Source organism: Odocoileus virginianus, chromosome 8 (genome assembly GCF_023699985.2).
Source record: "Odocoileus virginianus isolate 20LAN1187 ecotype Illinois chromosome 8, Ovbor_1.2, whole genome shotgun sequence".
NCBI classification, from domain to species: Eukaryota; Metazoa; Chordata; class Mammalia; order Artiodactyla; family Cervidae; genus Odocoileus; species Odocoileus virginianus.
The window spans coordinates 37,588,413-37,610,534 of NC_069681.1; the positions used below are offsets into that span (position 1 = coordinate 37,588,413).

General features: G+C 42.8%; 1 long non-coding RNA gene across 1 annotated transcript; it reads right to left on the reverse strand.

Moving 5' to 3' along the window:
* Nucleotides 1-4,137: 4,137 nt before the first annotated feature.
* Nucleotides 4,138-22,083, reverse strand: LOC139036329 (uncharacterized). The gene is made up of 2 exons (XR_011489060.1): nt 10,151-22,083; nt 4,138-4,272 (listed from the first exon to the last, which is right to left on the reverse strand). It is a non-coding gene; the product is annotated as an uncharacterized lncRNA (long non-coding RNA).
* Nucleotides 22,084-22,122: the final 39 nt, after the last annotated feature.

Here is a 22,122-nt window from a genome sequence, read left to right on the forward strand (position 1 = left end):
ATGGGGCATGTGGAGTGAAGAAGGTCCATCAGAGTTGTTCTGACACATCCAATGGCCAGGTCTTTATACCTCCACCTGGAAGGGTCATTGCATGCAGGCTTGTGGTTTAAGGTTGCCCACTGGCAGCACCTCCAGCAGCTAGGCAACGAGTCCTTGAAGGGAGGTCTGAACAGCATGTCTCCGTGTCCCCCCATATCATGTGTCACAGCTCTAAGCTAGGTGATGAAGATGTACCGTGGGGGAAACTCTTGATGACTGATGTGTAAGTCAAAATGATGACTTAGTGATTCTCCTCAATACCTTCTGGTTTAAAAAATAGAGGAGAAGGTCCATGAAGAGGAGAAATCTCATTTTCTAGGGTCAGCCCAGTTGTCACCTCTTCTAGGAAGTCACTTTAAGATCAATCATCATCCTAGTAACTTGTATTTCTGTAATACCCTGAGCACCTCTCATTTGTTAAACTGAACCATACTTGGTTAGTGTCCTGTTGTCATCCAGTGTGGTGATTTTTAAACAAGGGGCCCTGTTCTTTCCATTTTACACAGGTTATGTAAACTGTGTAGCCTGCCCTGACTATGAGTATTCATATGGTTTGTTTTCTCACTAAACCAAATGAGAAAAAGACTTGGAACTGTGACCTATTCACTTTTTAATTACATCTTTCAGCACAGTATCTGTTACATAGGGGGCACTCAGTAAATGTTTTCTGAATGAATAAATGATGACTGAGAACAAACCTTCCTTGTCAACTTTATAATTTTGGAATTCTAAGAAGTAGCCTGGGATAACAGAAAAAGCCCTGGTTTTGCAATCAGAAACACTGACTTGCCTGTCAGGTCTTTCTCTGCTCCTCACCAGCAGTGTGGGTGTCCAAAGAATGTACTGTCCAGAGTGGGACACTTGAGAGTGACAGGAGAGCAGTAACCAGCCAGAGTGCCAGGGAAATAAACTGGCACCATCCTTGACAAAATGGACAGTGGATCCCTTCAGCCATGTAGCTTTAGTCTAAAAACAATTCTGTGCAAGTATTTATATAGATTCTATTCTTGAATCAGCAGCATGGTCCTAGTGTTGAAGAGGGTACCTAGAAACACAACAGATTTTTAAAATCAAGATTTCATGTATACATTATTAATTTTCATTTTAAAACACAATATGGATTAACTGAGTTTCTATTTTATAAACCTAACGTTCTAAGGAAAAAATTTTTTTTCAAAGACTAAACCAGCAGTGTGTGTTGAAAACTGGGAGAAATATATATTTATTTGAATTTAGACCTAAAAAATAATATTACTAGAAGGAATAACATGCCCCAGCCCTATGAGACCTTCGTCTATACACCAGAACCATGTGACTTACCATAATCAAATTGGGATTGTGTGATATTTTTAAGAAGAACAAGGCTAAGACTTAGACACACTAAGAACCTTCTACACAAAGTTTGCATTGGAGGGTTCTGACTGACTTCACTCTTTCACTCAGCAACGATGCTCACAATTATCCACCTAATAGGTGGAGGCTTTGGGTATCCCAAACCAGTATTTGATCCGATAGTTAATCACATTTAATTCTGGAGGATATTATATGAAAAACATTTTTAAAATTACATTTTGCAGAGTACCTAGACAAAAAAAATGAGTCTCTGAGATGGAGTTTATAGCACATGAGAACTTTTGTAAGTAAATAACAGTAAACAATATGTTGAGGATTTTTAAACTCTACATTTTGCAACAATAAAAATTTTTTAAAATGCATGAGTTTATACTTATTCCAATAGGACATAAAATAGATAGGAGGAGGGGAAAGATCTTTTTTACAGTAGAAAGGCAACTCACAAATGTAGACCGATTGACAGAAAAGTACCATATGGGAGCCATTGTCATAAATAATTCAGACAAAATTCATCATTGACTGAACATACATTGAATGTTTGGGGGTTGGAAGAGACACAGCATTTTCATGGACTCAAAATATCTTCTCAGATTAATTCTTTAGGGAAGAATTATATTTTTAAAGTGGAAAAATCAGACAAACACCAGGCTAAGCAAGTAAATAGAGTAAATATTAACAGTGAACCTACTCACACCCTTGGCTTTTATTTCTTGTTTCTTTAGAAATGTATAAAAGTATCGTTGGCTTACACTGTTGTATTAACTTCTGCTGTACAGCAGTGATTCAGTTACACATACACATACATTCTTTCTCATGTACGTTTAATAAGCAGGGTGACAATAACAGCCTTGTCACACTCCTTTACCAATTTGGACCCAGGCAGTTGTTCCATGTCCAGTTCAAACTGTTGCTTCTTGACCTGCATACACGTTTCTCAGGAGACAGGTAAGGTGGTCCGGTACTCCCATCTCTTCAAGTTTTCCAGTTTGTTGTGATCTACACAGTCAAAGGCTTTAGCGGAGTCAATGAAACAGAAGTAGATGTTTTTCTGAGCACACACCATAAGGCCCACAAATCCTGGAAATGGGCTTCCTGGCCCGTTACAGGAAAACCTCTGTCCACCCTGCCCTAGGGCTCTGCTGTTCTCAGTGTGGCCTGTGGACCAGCAGCATTGGCTTGCCCTGTGAGGCTGTGAGAACACAAAATCTTGTCTCTACCCCAGACCTTCTGACTCAGAATCTCTAGAATCCAGATGAGTCCTGCTCACAGTGCAGTTTGAGAAGCGCTGGTTTAGAGGCCCTGCTCCGGTTATCCTGTGGTTGTACCTCTCCCATGTGCAGCAGCCAGAGAGGACCAGGGGGTGTGGCCACCTGGAGCCCCGCCCCCTCCAGGCAGCGCTCTGAGCACCTGGACCCCAGAATCCCTGCTCCCATCCCCAGTGCAGGGCTCCCTCCTGGGGCCCATCTCCCAGCCCGACAGGTGGTCAAGATGCAGCTGTTAACGGGGCAGAAGAGGGTCGCCTGAGCGTTGACTTGCAGACTGCAATGCTCTTGCTTGAGCAGCAGATTCCTCAGGGCACAGAGTCAGAGCCAGCGGTGGGAAGAGCAGGGGAGGGTTGGGGGCTGGGGCGGCCCCTCCGTCTGCTGTCCTGCCTTCTGGCTCCAAACTCCAGGGTTCAGGAATCCCAGCCTGCCAGGTGGTTATGAGGATGTACTTGACAGTGTGTTAGTTTGATTTATAGCTTTTAAATATGTAAACATAAAGGATGGGCTTCATTATACTGTTGACCTAGGGCCCACAGATACGAGTGGCAGGTCTGTTAAATGCTTCTCAGAATGTTCTCAGAGGACTCCCCTGCATCCCGATCCACTAGGATGTTGGATCAGATCTTGGGGGCTGGAGCCTAGGACTCTGCATTCTGACTCCTTCCCTGGTGACTCTGATCCACAGCAGAGCTACAGGAGCACTTGTAATGGAGGGTCGTGGGGCGTGAAGAGCTGCCCTGAGTGGCGGGAAGTGTCAGGAGAAGAGAGAGAGGTCCCAGGTCAGAGGAAGGTGCTGACCATGAGCTCACATCTTTCCTGCTTCTCTTATGATTCTCCTCACAACCTAGCCTGACCCCACCCCCGGGAGTTGGCTGCAGGGAAAAGCTGCTAGAACGGGGCAAGGGTGTCCTCCTGCCGACCGTGGGGCTCTCAGGGGCTGCCCTGCAGAAGGGCAATAAGGGGCAATAGAGCAAAGGGGCTGCAGGCCCCTGGAGAGACCACATGGACCCACCCAGGGAGTCAGACTGAAGCTGCTGAGCAGATCTTTGGGCAGGGAGATCTCCTGGTCCTGGGGGACACGGGTGGAGCGGGCTCAGGGGCTGCATCTGTCAGTCAGGAGTCTTATGACCTCTAGCAAGGTCCTTAAGCTCTGTAAGATGGTGGGGGTCCTGACATCCTAATACCCTCCGAGCTTGTGTTAAAATTAAACATGATGGTCTTTCTTTCAGGCCCATGGTGCTGGTAGGATGAGCAAGTGTCACAGTCTTTGCCAGGAAGCTCTGTAGCCACCTAGAAGCGGCATGGTGACAGTGCAAGAAAGCCCTTTTGGGCACAGCCCTTTTAGACGCACTTCTCATGCCCAGAGAATTGTGCTCGAAAAAATAGGGGTTGAAGCCAAACAGCCAAATTCTGCCATCAGGAAATGTGTCAGGGTTCAGTTCACCAAAAATGGCGAAAAATCACAGCCTTTTGTACCCAGTGATGGTTGCTTGAATTTTATTGAGGAAAATGATGAAGTTCTGGTTGCTGGATTTGGTTGCAAAGGTCATGCTGTTGGTGACTTTCCTGGAGTCCACTTTAAGGCTGTCAAAGTAGCCAGTGTCTCTTTTTTGGCCTTACACAAAAGCAAGAAGGATAGACCAAGATCATAAATGTTGATGATGAAAGAATGACAGTAATAAATTTTTATATACCAAAAAAAAATTAAATGTGATATGATAGTTAAGCAAAAGCACATCCTTGTCACACAGAGCAGAATAAGGGGCAGCTGCTGTTTACTGGGACGATCATCACATTACACCTTTGCACTTCTTGATGCTCGCTATCATAGGCACTTGTCACTACCTGTGTTCAATCATGTCCAACTCTTTGTGACCGTATGACTGTAGCCCACCAGGTTCCTCTGTTTATGATATTTTCCAGGCAAGAACAGAATACTGGAGAGGGTTGTCGTTTCCTCCCCCAGGGCTTCTTCCCGACTCAGGGATCAAACTTGCAGCTCCTGTGTCTCCTGCATTGACAGGCAGATTCTTTATCACTGAACCTGGGGATTACCTGTCACTAGCCTAGAAAATCCCAGGGACTGAGGAGACAGGTTCAGTCCATGGGGTTGCAAAGAGTCACACCCAACTGAGCGACTTCACTTTTAAGATCAGTCCCCTCAAGCCCCCAGGGGGCGCTAGTGGTAAGGACTCCACCTGCCAGTGCAGGAGCTCCAAGAGACACAGGTTCGATCCCTGGGTTGGGAAGATGCCCTGGAGGAGGAAATGGCAACCCACTCCAGTATTCCTGCCTGGGAAATCCCATCCTCTGTCCATGGGGTCCCAAAGAGTCATCACGACTGAGCACGCACACACACACACCTCAGACCCCAGGCACAGGAAGGTTCCAGTCACAGCCATGTGCCACACCAGTGTTCAGCCAGTTGCCTGGAGCTCCCTGAACTTCCCTGCACAGGAGCTACTCCTGAAGTTACTGCTGAGCTGCTCATCCTGTATATTTCCCAGGATTTCCCTCCCAGCAAGCCACAGCTTGGGAATCCTGCTCATAGGTTTGTGATGAAATAAGGCGGGGCTTGTATGAAATCTCCTGAGACAACTATGAAGTGAAGTGAAGTGAAGTGAAGCCGCTCAGTCGTGTCCGACTCTTTGCGATCCCATGGACTGTAGCCTACCAGGATCCTCAGTCCATGGGATTTTCCAGGCAAGAATACTGGAGTGGGTTGCCATAAAATCACCAGCAGGGCACAGAAGAATCCAGGCATCCAGGTGAGAAGTGTGGAGGCTGGGCAATGAGGGGCCAGGAAGGCCTCAGAGTGGGCAAACGGGGTCACAGGCCCCCACCCCAACTACACCCTGCACACAGAAACATACACTTCTGCTCCTGCAGAATCACTCTGTTTACTCTGTTTCCTCGTCCAGGTAGAGGTAAATCCTCAGTATGGCAAAGGCCAGTGGTTTGTAAATTTGGCTACAAATTTGAATCACCAGGGGAGCTCTGTAAAGCACATCTCAGTTAAATCAGGATCTCAAGGGAGGGGACGGAGAAAGCAACACTTTTTAAAATCTCACAGGTGATTCCACCCTGCAGCCAAGTGAGAACTACTACTGGAGGCAGAAGATCTCATTTCTTCCCAAATGGCAGCTGCTTTCTTTGTTATAAAGTGTGAAAAAGTGTGAGTCACTCGGTTGTGTCTGACTCTTTGCGACTTCATGAACTATAGCCCACGAGAATTCCATGGAATTCTCCAGGCAAGAATACTGGAGTGGGTAGCCATTCCCATCTCCAGGGAATCTTCCCAACCCAGGGATCAAACTTGGGTCTCCTGCACTGCAGTCAGATTCTTTTCCATCTAAGCCACCAGGAAAAACAGAGACGGATTGATTTCTTCCTATTTTGTTACCAATTCTCTGAAATGAGACCCCCCACCCTCGGCTCGACAGGAGGTGGGGGTCCTCCTGCTAGGGGCGTGCGTGTGTGTGTGTGTGCACGAATGCTCAGTCACTCAGTCATGTCCGACTCTTTGTGGCCCCATGGATTGCAGCCTGCCAGGATCCTCTGTCAATGGGATTTCCCAGGCAGGAATACTGGAGTGAGTTGCCATGTCCTGCTCCAGGGGATCTTCCTGACCCAGGGGTCAACGTGAGTGTCCTGCATTGGCAGGCGGGATATTTACTGCTGAGCCACCTGGGAAGTCCCTCTGCCAGGTGTGGCTCGTCCAGGAGATTGTGCTCTAGGGGACTGTTTCCTCTGAAAACCCTCCACAGCGCTGCTGAAGCTGAATGTGATTCCTGTCAGCTGGGGGCCGGTGGTGTTCTCATAGGACCCGCTCAGCTGTGCTGAGCCAGATTGTAGTACTGGACTCAGCATCTCTGCACTCAACCCCTCTACGCCATCTTGAATTGCAGTGCTCGACGCAGTGACTCTGCACTCAGCCCTCCAAGCTGAGGTGTCAACGCAGCCATTTCACACCAGGGAGTCTTGTCTGATGGGCCGGGTGTGAGGCCTCTTCATGAAGCACCCTGTGAGCAAGTGAAACTTGACTCAGCACAAAAGGAGTCACAAAAGGTTAGACTTTATTACCAAGATTCTACTTTTACTCCCAGGGAATTGTTGATGGGCTTTGTTGGTGACTGTTTCATCACAGTCCAGCCCCATGGAATATTAAGGGCCCTGACTTAGCTTTAATGACCGTTTCCTTTGTTACCTGTGGCGTAGGTGGGCACAGATATTGAGATAAACAGGATCCCACAAAAACTGGCTTGAACCAGCTAAAATCAAGATGGTTTTGAGTATGGTCTGGTCTCTGATTTCTGACTCATTACCCCTTCATTGTAACACTAAAATTCACTCCCCTCTCACCATGACAGCTGCTGTGATAGTTCCAAGGCTGACCATAGAAGGTCAAAATGGGAAGGGGGGTCCATCTGCTCACCACTCAAACGCCAATAAAGAGGCCAGGTTGGTGGAGAGGAACATTTGCTTTATTTTGGAGGCTGGTGTGTGTGTTGGGGGGAGGGTAGATGCCTGTCCAAAGGCTGAATCCCCCTCCCTTGACAATCAGTGGACAAGAGCTTTTATAGACAGAGAGGACTACAGTCAGCATTGTAAACTATAGACAGAAACAGTACAGTCAGCATTGAGTGCGTTTATTATTTTTTATCTAAATATTTTTATATTTAAAAAAAATTTTTTTTTATTCAGATGGTTTTCATATATGGGAAAAATTCTGAAGTTACTTATTTTTCTCTTATACTGATGTGCACTTATTAGTTCACTTAAATTTATTTATTTATTTGAGAGATAAAGAAACCAGAATTTTACTTCTTGCTTATATACTTTTCTCTATGCATCAGTTGCTGGGTAACTGCCTTCATGCCCCGAGAAGAATGTGCTTTGCTCTTTCCTCTTTCCCTCTCTTATCAAAACAGGATTCCTCCAGGACCAACCTAGGAGTAGAACAGACACTAGGGAGTTTGGGGCCGTCATCTAAGTAGTCTGGCTGACTTTGTCCCTGTCATTTATGCTCACCTCTGCTGACCAGTATTGGCCACTAGCCCTGTGTATCTCAGGCAGTGGGGGAAGCATAGTTCTCCCTTGGGTCCTGAGAGACAGAGAAACTTTTTAAGTCACAGTAAATGTTTTTAGAGGTTGCAGGGCCCTCCTCTTTCGGGTGGGGTGTGGGTATCCTTGTCATTCACCAGGCATGTGCTTTCTAAGACTTCCTGTGGGCAGGGCATTGAGTGGGCACTCGAGTCCGAGGGAGCGGACCTTATCTACCTGCTTTAAGAAGCCTGTGGTCCAGGCATTGTGAACCAGTGCAGATGCAGCAATTATAACTCTTAGCTCATTTTTAATAAGCTAAGATAGAAATAACAGGCTTCTTTCTTATTTATCTCTTAAAGATTAATCTGCATTTTACCTTGTAAATAAAATAGTGAGTGACTGGCATCTAGTAGACAGTCAAGCAAATACAGCTGAGAAATAAGTAAGACTGTTCTTGTGTAAAGTGTGATCAAAGAACCTAATTCTGACCAAAAATTTATTCTACAGCATATTAGTATGTCATCTGTGCCATGTTTGGTCCTTTAAGCTCAGATATACTTTAGGATTGTGCTTTCTTGGCCTCGTAGTTTAAAAAATCCATCTCTCTGTGGTAAGTTGATTTTTTTCACCATTGTGATGTACTGTCCTTGCCTCCAGGGTTTGACAGCACAGCATTCTAATTGTTCTATCCAACATGACTCTGGTGACCACACTTCAGCTTGCTCTGAAGAAGCCATTTTCCCCAGCAAAGTGTGTTTATATACATCTATCCTCCTAGTTCTCAATTGCATCCAGCACATCAGAAATGTTGATGCAGTGATTACTCTTTGACTTTCTGTTGGTGACTCTAAAATAATAACTGAAGGTACAGAGAGAGGCAGCCCAAAGTGGCAGAAAGTTCATGGGCGTTGGGACCAATATCTGGGTTCAAATCTTCCCCCATTTAGGAGAATCCACTTCATTGTTGTCTCAACTATATTATATGTAAAAAGATAAGAATAATACGTACCTTACAGTAGTATTGCAAGGATTTGTGGGATGATAGAGGGTATTGTTACAAATTTGATAAATGGTAACTGTAATAATAGCCATTGGTGTGTTTTTCACATGAATATTGGTATTTCATTTGCTATGCGCTGCTGAGAAAGTTAGCAGCAGCCCTATTTTCTTTAGTAATACTTTTTGTTCCTTTAGGGCTTCCCTGGTGGCTCAGATGGTAAAGCATCTGCCTGCAATGTGGGAGACGTGGGTTTGATCCCTGGGTCAGAAAGATACCCTGGAGAAGGAAATGGCAACCTATTCCAGTATTCTAGTCTGGGAAATCCCATGGACAGAGGAGCGTGGTGGGTTACAGCCCATGGGGTCACAAAGAGTTGGACACTGAGCGACTTCCCTTTCTTTCTTTCCCTTTCTTTGTTTTTTTAAGACCACCTTCTGAAATTCACAAAATCTCTATTAATCTGTATATTGTAATTACAGTACTTCTTTACCAAAAGAAAACCACTTTCTTTTCTCGAGGAAAAACAAGTTTTGTTTTTGTTTTTTTTTAATCACCCATAATCCCACAAAAGAGAAATGATCATTGTTATCATTTTGAAATATTTTCTTTTAATGTTTCTTGTTTCATGCATTCTTGTGCAAAATTGGTATAATGGTTTCATGTCATTGCATGACTATTTTTTGTTGTTTTAGTTTGGGTTGCCTGAAGCTGAAATCTAGGATTAGAATTTGAATGCAATAGGTTATTTGGGAGGGGGGTCCCAGGAAACACTGGTAATGGAGTGGGGAAGTGAGACAAGAAAAGAGAGAGGGCCACACAGGATGTGTTATCAGGTATGTTCCAGGCTGGGTCACTGGAACATAATCCTGCTGGGAGACTGTAGGAGGCAGTGTGGAGCACAAACCTCAGGTTAACTTCCCTGAGTGTGTGAGTTGGGGTATTTATATACCAGCTCCTGTCTGTCTGTTGACTGAGGCCACCGGGGGAGGAGAGCAGAGGAAGATGTTGAATTCCCCAGCACTCCTGGCTGCCTTGTGCTTTAGCAGAGCTGACTCTGGTGGCAGACAAAACCCTCAGGCAGAGTTGCAGGAAGTCAGGCTAGGGTGACATGGAAGGCACCAGGGCAGATACTGACAACATGTCTCACCCATGTTACTCAAACAGTCTATTTTTAGACTGGCTGTTGAACAGTTCACAGTGTGGGTGAGTGCCTCCTAGGGGTTATAGTCCTGCAGTTACTTCTTTTTCTATTTTCTGTTCCTCCTCACAGCAAAATTTCTCACAGGAGTTGTGTACAACCACTTTCCCACACCTTCAGACACAGTTCTCTGCTCAACACATCTTTAAAAGATTTCAATCTCTTTCTCTTTAAAATAATGCTTTTCCTAAGTCACCAAAACCCCTGTCTTTGCTGAATCCAATTGGTACTCTTCTGTCTTCAACTTACCAGCCTCTCAGAGGCGTGGGCTCCAGCTTCTCCTGCACTTTGGTGACTGCACATTCTCTCCCTCCTCAGTCTCCTGGGTGAGTCTCTACCTGTGAATGATGGACGGTCTCAGGGCTCAGTCTTGGGATTCTCTCTCCCTCTTTCTCCTTGTTTCTGTATATCTTATTCTTTAATGAAAATCCTTAAATAACTATAGAAGACTGAATACCTTGTATGTAATCCATTTGGAAATTATTTACATTTAAAAAATAAAATTGGGGAATATTTTTAGCATTCTTAAACTATTTCATGTCCAAAGAAGAGAGGATATTTACTAATCATTTAGGAACACTTATAAAGCCATGGGCTTCCCTGGTGGTTCATCTGGTAAAGAATCTGCCTGCAATGTGGGAGACCTGGGTTCAGTCCCTGGGTTGGGAAGATTTCCTGGAGAAGGGAAAGACCACCCACTCCATTATTCTGGCCTGGAGAATTCCATGGACTGTAAAGTCCAAGGGGTTGCAAAGAATCTGACATGACTGAGCAATTTTCACTTTCACCCTCACTTTCATAAAGCCATTAGTAAACCAAAGCACCTTCTGATAACATTCCCTTTTCCAGCTGTCATCTTTGGGTAATTTCAGTCTCACAGAAGACATCTGACACCAAGAGGCATCTAAGTTGCCAAAATTAGATCTGCAAACTCATAATTATTCCTAGCAGAGATCCTCAGGTCCTTATTTTAAAGCCTATTAAATCTTACTTTACAAGCTAGTTTAAAAGAAGTAAAAAGTAAAGTATTATTAGAAAAGATAAGAAATAAAAATATAGAAAAAATAGATGTGAAATTTTTATAAGTTAATTTGTTGTTAGTAAGTGCATATAAATGAATCTGTAAACCCTATACCTATGTTTCGTTAGCCTCTAAGACTATTGCACCAAATGGCATAATACTACTGCTGGTAATGATATCAAATAGTTAATAATGTTTGTCATTATGTTCTGCAAACTGGGAGGGAGGGACATCAGCAATAGATGTTAGAAAAAATGTCCGTAAAAAGTCAATACTTTTAATATTGACACATGATGGACTTCATTTCTGTTGTCCACATATAATGAAAGCCTTCACACAAAGGTGTGACTCTTAAGAATGGGAATTGTTCACACATTATAAGTTGTATACTTGGTGAGGGTAGGGAATACATTTCATTCAGATGCAATTTGATACTTTTATACCCACAGCTTCCCTGAGAATGCAATTGAAAGTAGACTGTATAAAAGGAAGCAAGTGAAGTCTCTTCTCAGAAAACAAAGAATTTTAAAGTTCTTTATGTTTAGAAAGAATATTTCAGCTTTTTAACCTCTGAATGTTATAAAAGTATCTGAAATATAGATTAAATATTAATAATATGCAATACAAATTAATTTTATAGATGTATTTTTTACCTCAAACTCTATTTCTCTTAATTTCACTGAAGTTATATTTAATAAACAGAAAATTTAATGAAGCAAAATGGACTTGATTTTCAAGGGGTGGGAAGGAGATTATAACTCTGGTAGTGTTTTATAAGTTATTTTCAAAAATTGACATGAGAAAAGGTAAATTGTTCTTATTTTCTTGATTAAATTGAAGAAAGTTGTCATGTGATTTATAAATCTAAGTAATACTATAAGGGATCAGTGGGACATTTTATTAATATGAATCTCAATCTATAACTTTAAAAGTCTCATTTCCTCTATTATAACACTTCATTTTTAAAAGTTGTTATTTATTTGCTTGTTTTAATTTTTGCCATGCTGGGTCTTTGTTGCTATGCATGGGCTTTCTCTACTTGTGGTGGGCAGGGGCTATGCTTCATTGTGGAGCATGGGCTTCTCATTGCAGAGGCTTCTCTTGTTGTGGAGCACAGGCCCCAGGGCGCACATGCTTCAGGAGTTATGGTTTGTGAGCTCAGTAGTTGCAGAGCACAGGCTCTAGAGTGCGGGTTACACAGCCTGTGGCATCTTCTGAGGGCAGGGATAGGACCCATGTGTCCTGCATTGGCAGGCAGATTCTTAACCACTGGACAACCAGGGAAGTTTGAATGTATAATCATCAGTGTCTCACAGCATTTAATAGATTTTTCTTTCTCGGGGAGGTGGGGTGGGGAAGGTACAGAGATTTCCTTCTCTCCCCTGCCCCCATACCCCATAGCCTCCCCACTGTCAATATAGAGTGAAAGATTTGCTACATCTGATGAATCTATAGAGACACATCAGTCACCCCAAATCCATAGTTTACATCAGGGTTCACTCTTGGTGTCATGCATTCCATGGGTTTAGACAAATGTATGATAACATTTCCATCATTATGGTATATTGCAGAGTATTTTCATTGCCCTAAAAATCCCCTGTGCACCATCTACTCATCTCTCATCCCACCTCCACCCTCTGGCAATACTGGTCCTTTACTGTCTCCATAGTTTTGCCTTTTTGTCATATTGTTAGAATCATGCAGCATGTAGCCTTTTCAGACTGACTACTTTCACTTAGTAATGAGCATTTACGTTTCCTCCATGTTGTTTCACGTGTTGGTAGCTCATTTGTTTTTAGTGCTGAGTAGTAGCCCATTGCCTGGATGAACCAGTTTGTCCATTCACCTGTTGAAGGATATCTTGATTGCTCCCAAATTTTGGCGGTTATGAATAAAGCTGCCCTAGATATTTCATAGATTAAAAAACAATGGTTTCTCTTCCTTAAGAATTAAACACATAATGACCCCAGCTTCCTTCTGTCAGGCGACTGTATGCCCCTCAGTTTTTGCTCGTCACACACAGTTTTGGAGTGGCGGACATTAAAGCCCCCTTGGCCGGTCACAGCTCTCGGGTCTTGGACAGACTGTGTCACGGCTCTCAGGTCTCGAATGGACCGTGTTATAGCTCTTAGATAAATCAGCGTCACAGCTCAATTTTACAGCTCTGTTTTATTTAGATAATAGCAGGAAAATCCATCTTCAAGGTGTGAGGGCATGTTGACCCAAAGACGTGAAGAGAAGAGCGCCCCAGTGCGCGGAAGAGAGAGAGAGGGAGCTAGCTTTTATATGTTTCTCTCTCCCTGGGCCTGTCCTAGGTAAATTGGGCCAGCCAGGAGTGTTGTTTGTTTTACCTGAGGTCCTCACTCTGGTCCTCGAACCTTCCTTTGTTCTATTTTCGCGGGCTTTTCCCTTCCAGGTATTTTAGCCATCACCATTCTGGACTCCTTTTCCCTCTTCTAACTACCTAACACTTCAAATATTCATCCAAACCAGACTGAAGAGGGACCTCCTTTCTTTCATTTCATGCTGTCTCCATATTTACATTAATTGCATTGTTGTTAATATTAGCATATAGATTCTTTCCATCTCCTAGTTTTTTAAACAGTGGAGGAAAATGTAATAAAACACCTAAATGGATCTACAAAGAAGGGCCATTACAATACAGACATGATTGTTTTATGGAAACTGAACAAGTTGACTGATCGAGATGGATGGCAATGCTTGATAGTCAGTTTCTGGGTGAAATTCTAAATTTGAAATAAGAAAAGTGGTTTGAGGTTAGCAGAGTAAAGGTTATGACCCAATGGGACATCTAGATGTGTGCTAGAAATAGCCTCCCTGGCTGTTTTGATTAATGAGTAGAAACTCAAGTCTCTTGGCTGTTGCAGAATGATAAATGACATACACATAAAGGTATCAAAACTTTTAGTCCAGAATTTGGTCTCAATTTAGACAGAGTGGCATCTCTCATGGGATACAAGCAATCTATACTACATAATTTGATTCTGAACTTTGTGTGGCTACATGACATGGAGTTAAATGTATCCTTACAGATCAGCTCATTTGAAGAGGTGGCACCTCAGGCTCTTTGACCAAAACTACCAGCTTTGAACCAAAGGCCAGTTGCTCTTTCCCAGTCACTTCTTTTCTAAAGCTATTGCCTTAGCATGGATCCTCCATCTGGTAGATTGTTGTCAAAAGTAAAATATTGTCACTACACAGAATCCAGAGAAACCCACTGCAGGCAGTAAAACAAACACAGCTAAGGAAAAAAAAAAAAAACAAAACTATCATTTTAATCTCAATTCCTCTGTGTGGTAAACTCTGGTCAATAGTAAAATACCATCACCAGGCAGAATCCAGCAAAACCTACTACAAAGTAAAAAAGAATAATAACTTTAGTTACCAAAGCTCAGTCATAGTCAAATGTTAGGAATCCAGAAAGAACCTACAGTTGAGTCAGTAAACAATATTAGCTGTCAGTGCAGTAAAGATAGGTCAACGTACAAGTCAATATACAGCGGGCTGATTTTCTAAGTTGACAAGTGATACACAACACGTTTTTCCATGAAAGAGAAATGAAGGAATGGGAATGGCAGGCAGAGCCTAATAGGTTTTTAGCCAGAATACCTCACAACTTCTTTGTTGCTTTCATCAGTACACTCTCAGGATCCAGCTTTCTTAAGATCTTCTACCATTTTGGTGATTGTTCAAAGCATTCAGTACCATTTTTGTTGTTATTGTACTAGATCTTTGTTGCTGCATGGGTTTGCTCTAGTTGTGGTTAGTGGGGGCTACTGTTTGTTGTACTTTTCATACTGTTCATGGGGTTCCCAAGGCAAGAATACCGACGTGGTTTGCCATTCCCTTCTCCAGTGGACCATGTTTTGTCAGAACTCTCCACCATGACCCATCCATCTTGGGTGGCCCTACAAGGCATGGCTCATAGTTTCATTGAGTTAGACAATCTGATCTATGTGATCAGATTGGTTAATTTTCTGATTGTGGTTTTCCTTCTGTCTGGCCTCTGATAGGTAAGAATAAGAGGCTTATGGAAGCTTCCTAATGAGAGAGATTGACTATGAGGGAAACTGGGTGTTGTTCTGATGGGTGGGGCCATACTCAGTAAATCTTTAATACAATTTTCTGTTGATGGGCAGGGCTGTGTTCTCTCTCTGTTGTTTGGCCTAAGGCCAAACTCTGTGGGGGTAATGAAGATAATAGAGACCTCTTTCAAAAGGATCTGTGCACACAATGTTGCATTCAGTGCCCCTAACCCAGCAGCAGGCCACTGCTGACTCACGCCTCTGCCAGAGACTCCTGGATACTCCAAATCTTGCAGAATTTCTGAGGGTCAGTAATCTGGAAGCAGCTTGGCTGGATAATCTGGCTCAGGGTCCCTCATGAGGCTGCAGCCATCAGAAGGCTTCTCTGGGGCCTCACTCAGCAAAGTAATACTCAAAATGCTCCAAGCTAGACTTCAACAGTACATGAACTGAGAACTTATAGAGGTTCAAGCTGGATTTTAAAAAGGCAGAGAAACCAGTGATCAAATTGCCAATATCCATTGGATCAAAGAAAAATCAAGAGAATACAAGAAAAACATCTACTTCTGTTTTCTTGGCTATGCCAAAGTCTTTGACTGTGTGGATCACAAGATACTATTTAAAATTCTTCAAGAGATGGGAATACCAGACCACCTTACCTGCCTCTTGAGAAATCTGTATGCAGGTCAAGAAGCAACAGTTAGAACCAGACATGGAACAATGGACTAGTTCCAAATTGGGAAAGGAGTATGTCAAGGCTGTATATTGTCACCCTGCTTATTTAACTTATATGCAGAGTACATAATGCGAAATGCTGGGCTGGATGAAGCACAAGCTAGAAGCAAGATTGCTGGGAGAAATATCAATAACCTCAGATATGCAGATGATCCCATCCTTATGGCAGAAAGTGAAGAATTAAAGAGCTTGTTGATGAAAGTGAAAGGGGAGAGTGAAAAAGCTGGCTTAAAGTTCAACATTCAAAAAACGAAGGTCACGGCATCTGCTCCCATCACTTCATGTCAAATAGATGGGGAAACAATGGAAACACTGACAGACTTTATTTTCTTGGGCTACAAAATCAATGCAGATGGTGACTGCAGCCATGAAATTAAGAGATGCTTGCTCCTTGGCAGAAAAGCTCTGACCAACCTAGGTAGCATATTAAAAAACAGAGACATTACTTTGCTGACAAAGGTCTGTCTAGTCAGTGCTGTGGTTTTCCAGTAGTCATGTATGGATGTGAGAATTGGACCATACAGAAAGCTGAGCGCCAAAGAATTGATGCTTTCAAATTTTGGTGTTGGAGAACTCTTCAGAGTCCCTAGGACTGCAAGGAGATCAAACCAGTCAATCCTAAAGAAAATCAGTCCTGAATATTCACTGGAAGGACTGATGCTGAAGCTGAAACTCCAGTACTTTGGCCATCTGATGTGAAGAACTGACTCATTAGAAAAGACACTGATGCTAGGAAAGATTGAAGGTGGGAGGAGAAGGGAACAGAGGATGAGATGGTTGGATGGCATCACCGAGTCAATGGGCATGAGTTTGAGCAAGCTCTGGGAGTTGGTGATGGACAGGGAAGCCTGGCATGTTGCAGTCCATGAGGTCGCAAAATGTTGGATATGACTGAGCGACTGAACTGAACTGAACAGGCTTTTCATTGCAGTGACTTCTCTTGTGGAGCATGGGCTCTAAGCACACAGGCTTCAGTACTTGTGGTGCTTGGGCTTAGTTGCCCCTTGGCGGCATGTGGGATCTTCCTGGACCAGGGGTTGAACCTGTGTCCCCTGCATTGGCACCTGGATTCTTATCCACTCTACAGCCAGGGAAATCTAAAGCACTTCTCTAAAAATTCTTCATGATTTATTCATTCATTTTGCTTTTGCTGAACTTAGAAGTTAGGCTGTTTCTAAATTCTATTGTTATAATAAGCACTGCTCTGAGAAACATGAAAGTTAGTCGCTCAGTCATGTCCGAGTCTTTGTGATCCCATGAACTACATCCTGCTAGGTTCCTCTGTCCATGGAATTCTCCAGGCAAGAGTACTTCCTGGAATGGGTTGCCATTTCCTTCTCCGCGGGACCTTCCCTATCCAGGGATTGAATCCGGGTCTCCTGCATTGCAGGCAGATTATTTACTCTTTGAGTATTTGTACATAAATAGCTGTCTATAGCTGACTTTTTACCGTCTTCATCCTCAAAGTGGAAGTCTTATTGAATTAAAAAGAATGAACATTTTTAAGGCTCTTAGTAATAAATATTGTTAGATTATTTTCTGAAAAAACTATTCTAATTTATATTTTGTCAACAATACACTACAGTGCCTATCAGACTTTGTCTTCATTAGGATGGGGTATTCTGTTTTTTCTGTTTTTTTTTTTTTTTTTTTTTTTTTGATGGCTATTAGGCCTCTTTATTTGGCTGAAAAACATTTGAAGCATGAAACTGTATGACACAATCAGTGCCACCATCACAAAACATCCTTAATTTAACAGGGTAAGAATGAATGTGTTTGTGTTATTTTGTTATTTTTTAGTCTTTTGCTGAAATTTCCTCTTTACCTATTATTTTTCTAGATTGTGAGCCTAATAAAAGTAGGAATTTCAATTTTTTAGGTATATTCTTTTCTGAGGACATCTTTCTTAACTCTTAACAGTTTCTGGACAACTCATCTCAGTAATGGACTAGTGTTCCAAATGAACTGAAAACAAAATTACTCAAGGTTCCATTATGATTATAACATCTTAAAGGAAGACCAAATAGAATATATTGATCCAAAATAAGGAGTTTTGTTTAAGTTTTTATACCAGGACTTTCTGTAAAAGTGTTATAGTGCAAGTATGTCTGAGAGCCAGTGGGAAGTGAAACAAGTAATTCATTACTAGTAACAAAGTTCTGAAATGTGAGGATGATTTCTTTTCATGAGTTAGATCACATTCAAGGTTATTTGTATAATAACATGAACATTATTAATTTGCTCTCTTGAATGTGAGAGATTTGTGGTGCCAGAGCCATTGGTTAGAGCAATCCTGTCCATAGAAATATAAAGTGAACCACATCTGTAAAGGTAAATTTGTAGTAGCCGTTTTAAAAGGAAGATAATATCAGTAAGACATTTTCACACCAGTGTGTCCAAAATACTATATTAATATATAAACAGTATAAAAATCATTAATGAGACAAATAATGTCTTTTGCTGTCTTTGAAATCTATTGTGTATCTTATAGTTATGGCACATCTCAAATTTGGACCAGATGTATTTCAAGTCCTCAAAATTGTCATGCATGAAGATAGTGCTACCGTATGGGGTAATCCAGGGTTTATAGTATTAGCTAGGAATTTTATGGGTTCATGCATACTAAGTCACTTCAGCTGTGTCCAACTTTTTGTGACACCATGGACTGTAGCTCGCCAGGCTCCTCTGTCAATGAAGATTCTTCAGGCAAGAATACTGGAGTGGGTTGCCATTTCCAGGGAGTAAATATATTTTTCAATAATTAGAAGGATGTTTCTGGTAAGTGTCATAGTTTAGATTCCTTGGTAGCAGACTATGAGAGGGATTTGAGTGGAAGGAATTTATTTTATAAGTCATCCCAGGAAAACATTTGTAGGGAGTGAAGAAGTGAGACAGAGAAGGGAAGGAAGCCAATGAAAACTGTGTTAACAAGTTACTGCTTAGGCAACTTGGCAGCTTAGAGTGGTGGGAGACAGAATTGTTCCAACTCACAGACAGAAGCACTGGGGCATTTATCTCCCAGCTCCCCATCCATCACCAGTTGAGGGTTGAATCCAGGGGTTTGGACTTGCCTTGACTATGGTCCCAAAGTGCTCCCACAGCTGGAAAAAGGCCCTTCAGTAGGGAGTTGCAGATAAGCAGTGACCTCCTTAGTCCTGGCAAAGATTCGGAGGATATGAGCTGGAAAGTGACAGCTCCTGCTCCAGCAAGTCCCATCATCTAAGGAGGGAACCTAGTAGCCTCAGGAACCCCAGAGATTTGATGCCACCTTGACTCTGCTTTATATACCATGCTGTTCACTTATATGTCCGTAACTCCTAGAACAGTTCATGGTACACAGTAGGTGTTTAATAAATAGTTTTTGAGTGTACGATTTCCCTTTGGGTTCCTGCTTTACTCTTTCTGGCCTCTTCATGTGAATGGGAGGCATGGCTATAAGCAGTTATGGATCATATCCTTATAAGTCCCTAATCAGAAAGGAAAGAGGTTTTCTCTTTCTAGCGCCAGCAAAAAGAAAATTTAAAAAAAACCCTAAAAAACAGCCCAACCATTTGTAAACCTGAAAACAGTTAGGTCAGAAAGGTTAGGTAAAAAGGAAAGTATCTAAATCTCCAGTCCTCTGGCTCCAGATTCAGTCTTCTCTATACAAACCAACACTGGTTTTCAATGTCTCTTATAAATACCATGTTAGTTTATGTCCAGAATAGGATGCTAAGAAGTTTCAACAGATCTTAATTTAAATTAAAAAAAAAAAGAGAGACAGCAGAAGCTGAAGGAATTGAATGTACTTGGCAGTTTGGAGATGGCTAATTATGGTCTTGAGATAGTCGTGGGGATGGGACAGAACAGTCTGGGGCAGTCTGACAAGGAAGTCACTAGACCTCCAACTTTAGCAACCAATTCCTTCATTTTTGAAGTAGAACTAGTAGTTGAGTGTTTACAGCACTGGAAAATGTAGGGAATGTAAAAGAGAACTGTAAGTCAGGAGAAATCTGGTACCATACATTGTGGATTGCATTATCTGAGAGAGAGCTAACACGAGAAATGTAGGTTATTGAAAAATTACATTTTTCAATATGTAAATTGAAAAATTTACAGCTCTAATCACTTGTCTTTTTTGCAACAGAAAATTTCAAACATGCATGAAAAGCAAGAAAATAGTATAATAAATTCTCATCATGCCCATCAATACAAAATTATCAACACCTTGCATTCTTATATGTTTGCCTCATAAAAAATGTTTGAATATATTAAGGGTTTCTTTAAAATCAATTTCTCCTCTGGCATTAAGGTATAACTGACAAATATTATATATATTTAGATGTTCAACCTGATGACTATATTTACATATACATTGTGAAATATTCATCACAACTGAGAGTCAATGCCTAGGTAGGTTGATAAGAAGTCCAGGGTCCCCGAGGAGGAGAAAGGGGTCCAGAGTCTTCGAAGAGAAAGGGGTCCAGATTCCTCAAGAAGAAAGGGGTCTGGGGCTCTCAAGGAGAAAAAGACAAACTTTTTTTTCTACATTGCTTTATGGTAGTCAATATAACAATGTAGCTTGCTCCAGGACATGTTTCTCCTTCTTGAGAACCTTCTGACTAATCCTATCATCTTCAAATACGTGTTGTGGGAGTGGGTCTGGTAAAAGTATATAAGGCCTTGATAAGACTGCTGAGTGGGGGCACTCTCCATCCCCTGCCCCCTGTCCCCCTTCTGATGTCTACGTCAGAAGATTTCTCTGTCCTTTTTCATAGTTTAATAAAACTGCTACACAAAAACTCTTAAGTGATCAAGCCTGTTCCCTGGTCCCAAAGCTAAATCTTCTACTTTGGAGATCACAAATTCAACACCATTCACCTTAAGCTATCACAACCAAGCCAATCAGCATGTCCATCACTTCCACTTTTGCCATTTTCCTTTTTTTTTTTTATGTTGAGACTACTACTACTCTTTAAGCAAATTAAAAGTACACAGCAATATTATCACATTGCTGTACACCATTTTTCTAGAACTTACCTTTTCATCTTGCATGCTGCTGTTGCTGCTGCTAAGTCACTTCAGTTGTGTCTGACTCTGTGCGACCCCATAGACGGCAGCCCACCAGGCTCTCCAATCCCTGGGATTCTCCAGGCAAGAACACTGGAGTGGGTTGTCATTTCCTTTTCCAATGCATGAAAGTGAAAAGTGAAAGTGAAGTCGCTCAGTTGTGTCCGACTCTTAGCGACCCCATGGTCTGCAACCTACCAGGCTCCTCCTTCCATGGGATTTTCCAGGCAAGAGTACTGGAGTGGGGTGCCATTGCCTTCTCCAACTGAAGCTAAAAGCCATCATTAATAACACCAATTTTAGCCAAGGTATATGGAAAATTATCAAAGAATAATATGATCATCTTGTTGTAGGTACATAAATTTTGATCTTTTTCATTTAGAGTAGAAGGGAAGAGAAACTGTTGAGCTGGTAATTAAACACTTATGGGTTGGAGCCCAAGATTTTGTTCATTCAGTCCTGCAGTCATTCATTCATTCACACAGCATATTCTAGGCACTCTTCACACACACTGTCCATCTACCAGTGAGACAACCATGTTGAACCCCAAACTTGGGTCCAAGACCTTGGACAAGTGCTGTCCTTGAGCCTCATCTTTCTTATCTGTACAATAGGGATATTCTTGAACAGGGTATTGCTAGAGTTGAAAGTGAGGTGAGGTCCCCAGAAATATGCATATGTATTTTGTGACATATGTCACTGTTACTTACCTAGGTTCTGAACACATGATGAAAGAAATTAGGAGGCAGTTTCTCTCCCCTCAGAGTCCCCTTTCCCAATCTAAGAGGGCAGCAAAAAGCTCGGAGGTTCCCTCACAATGCAACGTGTGAGATGCCGCAGGCATCTCACGTGGGCTGTTCATGCCTTCAGCCAGCTTTCCCCAGGCCTTCCCTGCCGCCCATGGGGAGCTTCGGAGCAGCGGAGGAGGGCAGAGCCTGAGCCTCCCCTCTTCGCCTCTGGGGGAGTGCCTGGGCTCTGAACAGGAGTTTCAGCAGAGTTTGCAGCCCGGTGGGATCCTTGGAGCTGGTTTGTTCCTGCTGTCCAGTCTACCCTCCTCCACCAAAGAGCCGGTGGCCTTGCCTCCCACTCGCATGCGGCTCCTGGAAGCTTTGGCCTGACTGCCTCTTCGTCCTGCAGCCCCACACACGGCCCTACTTCTCCCGGAGCGGTGACAGCAGCGCAGGGTCGGTGACCCGAAGGCGACCGGGGAGGCTGCGCAGTCCCGGGAGGCGGAGACTGCGGGCTGTGGGAGCTCCACCTCCAGAAGCCTGTGGTTCTCGGGGCCCGCCCAGCAGACCGCGGACTGGTCTCCAACGTCCCACTGTCGCCTCCGGGAGGAGCGGGAGCCTCGCGGCCAGAGCAGCGCGAGC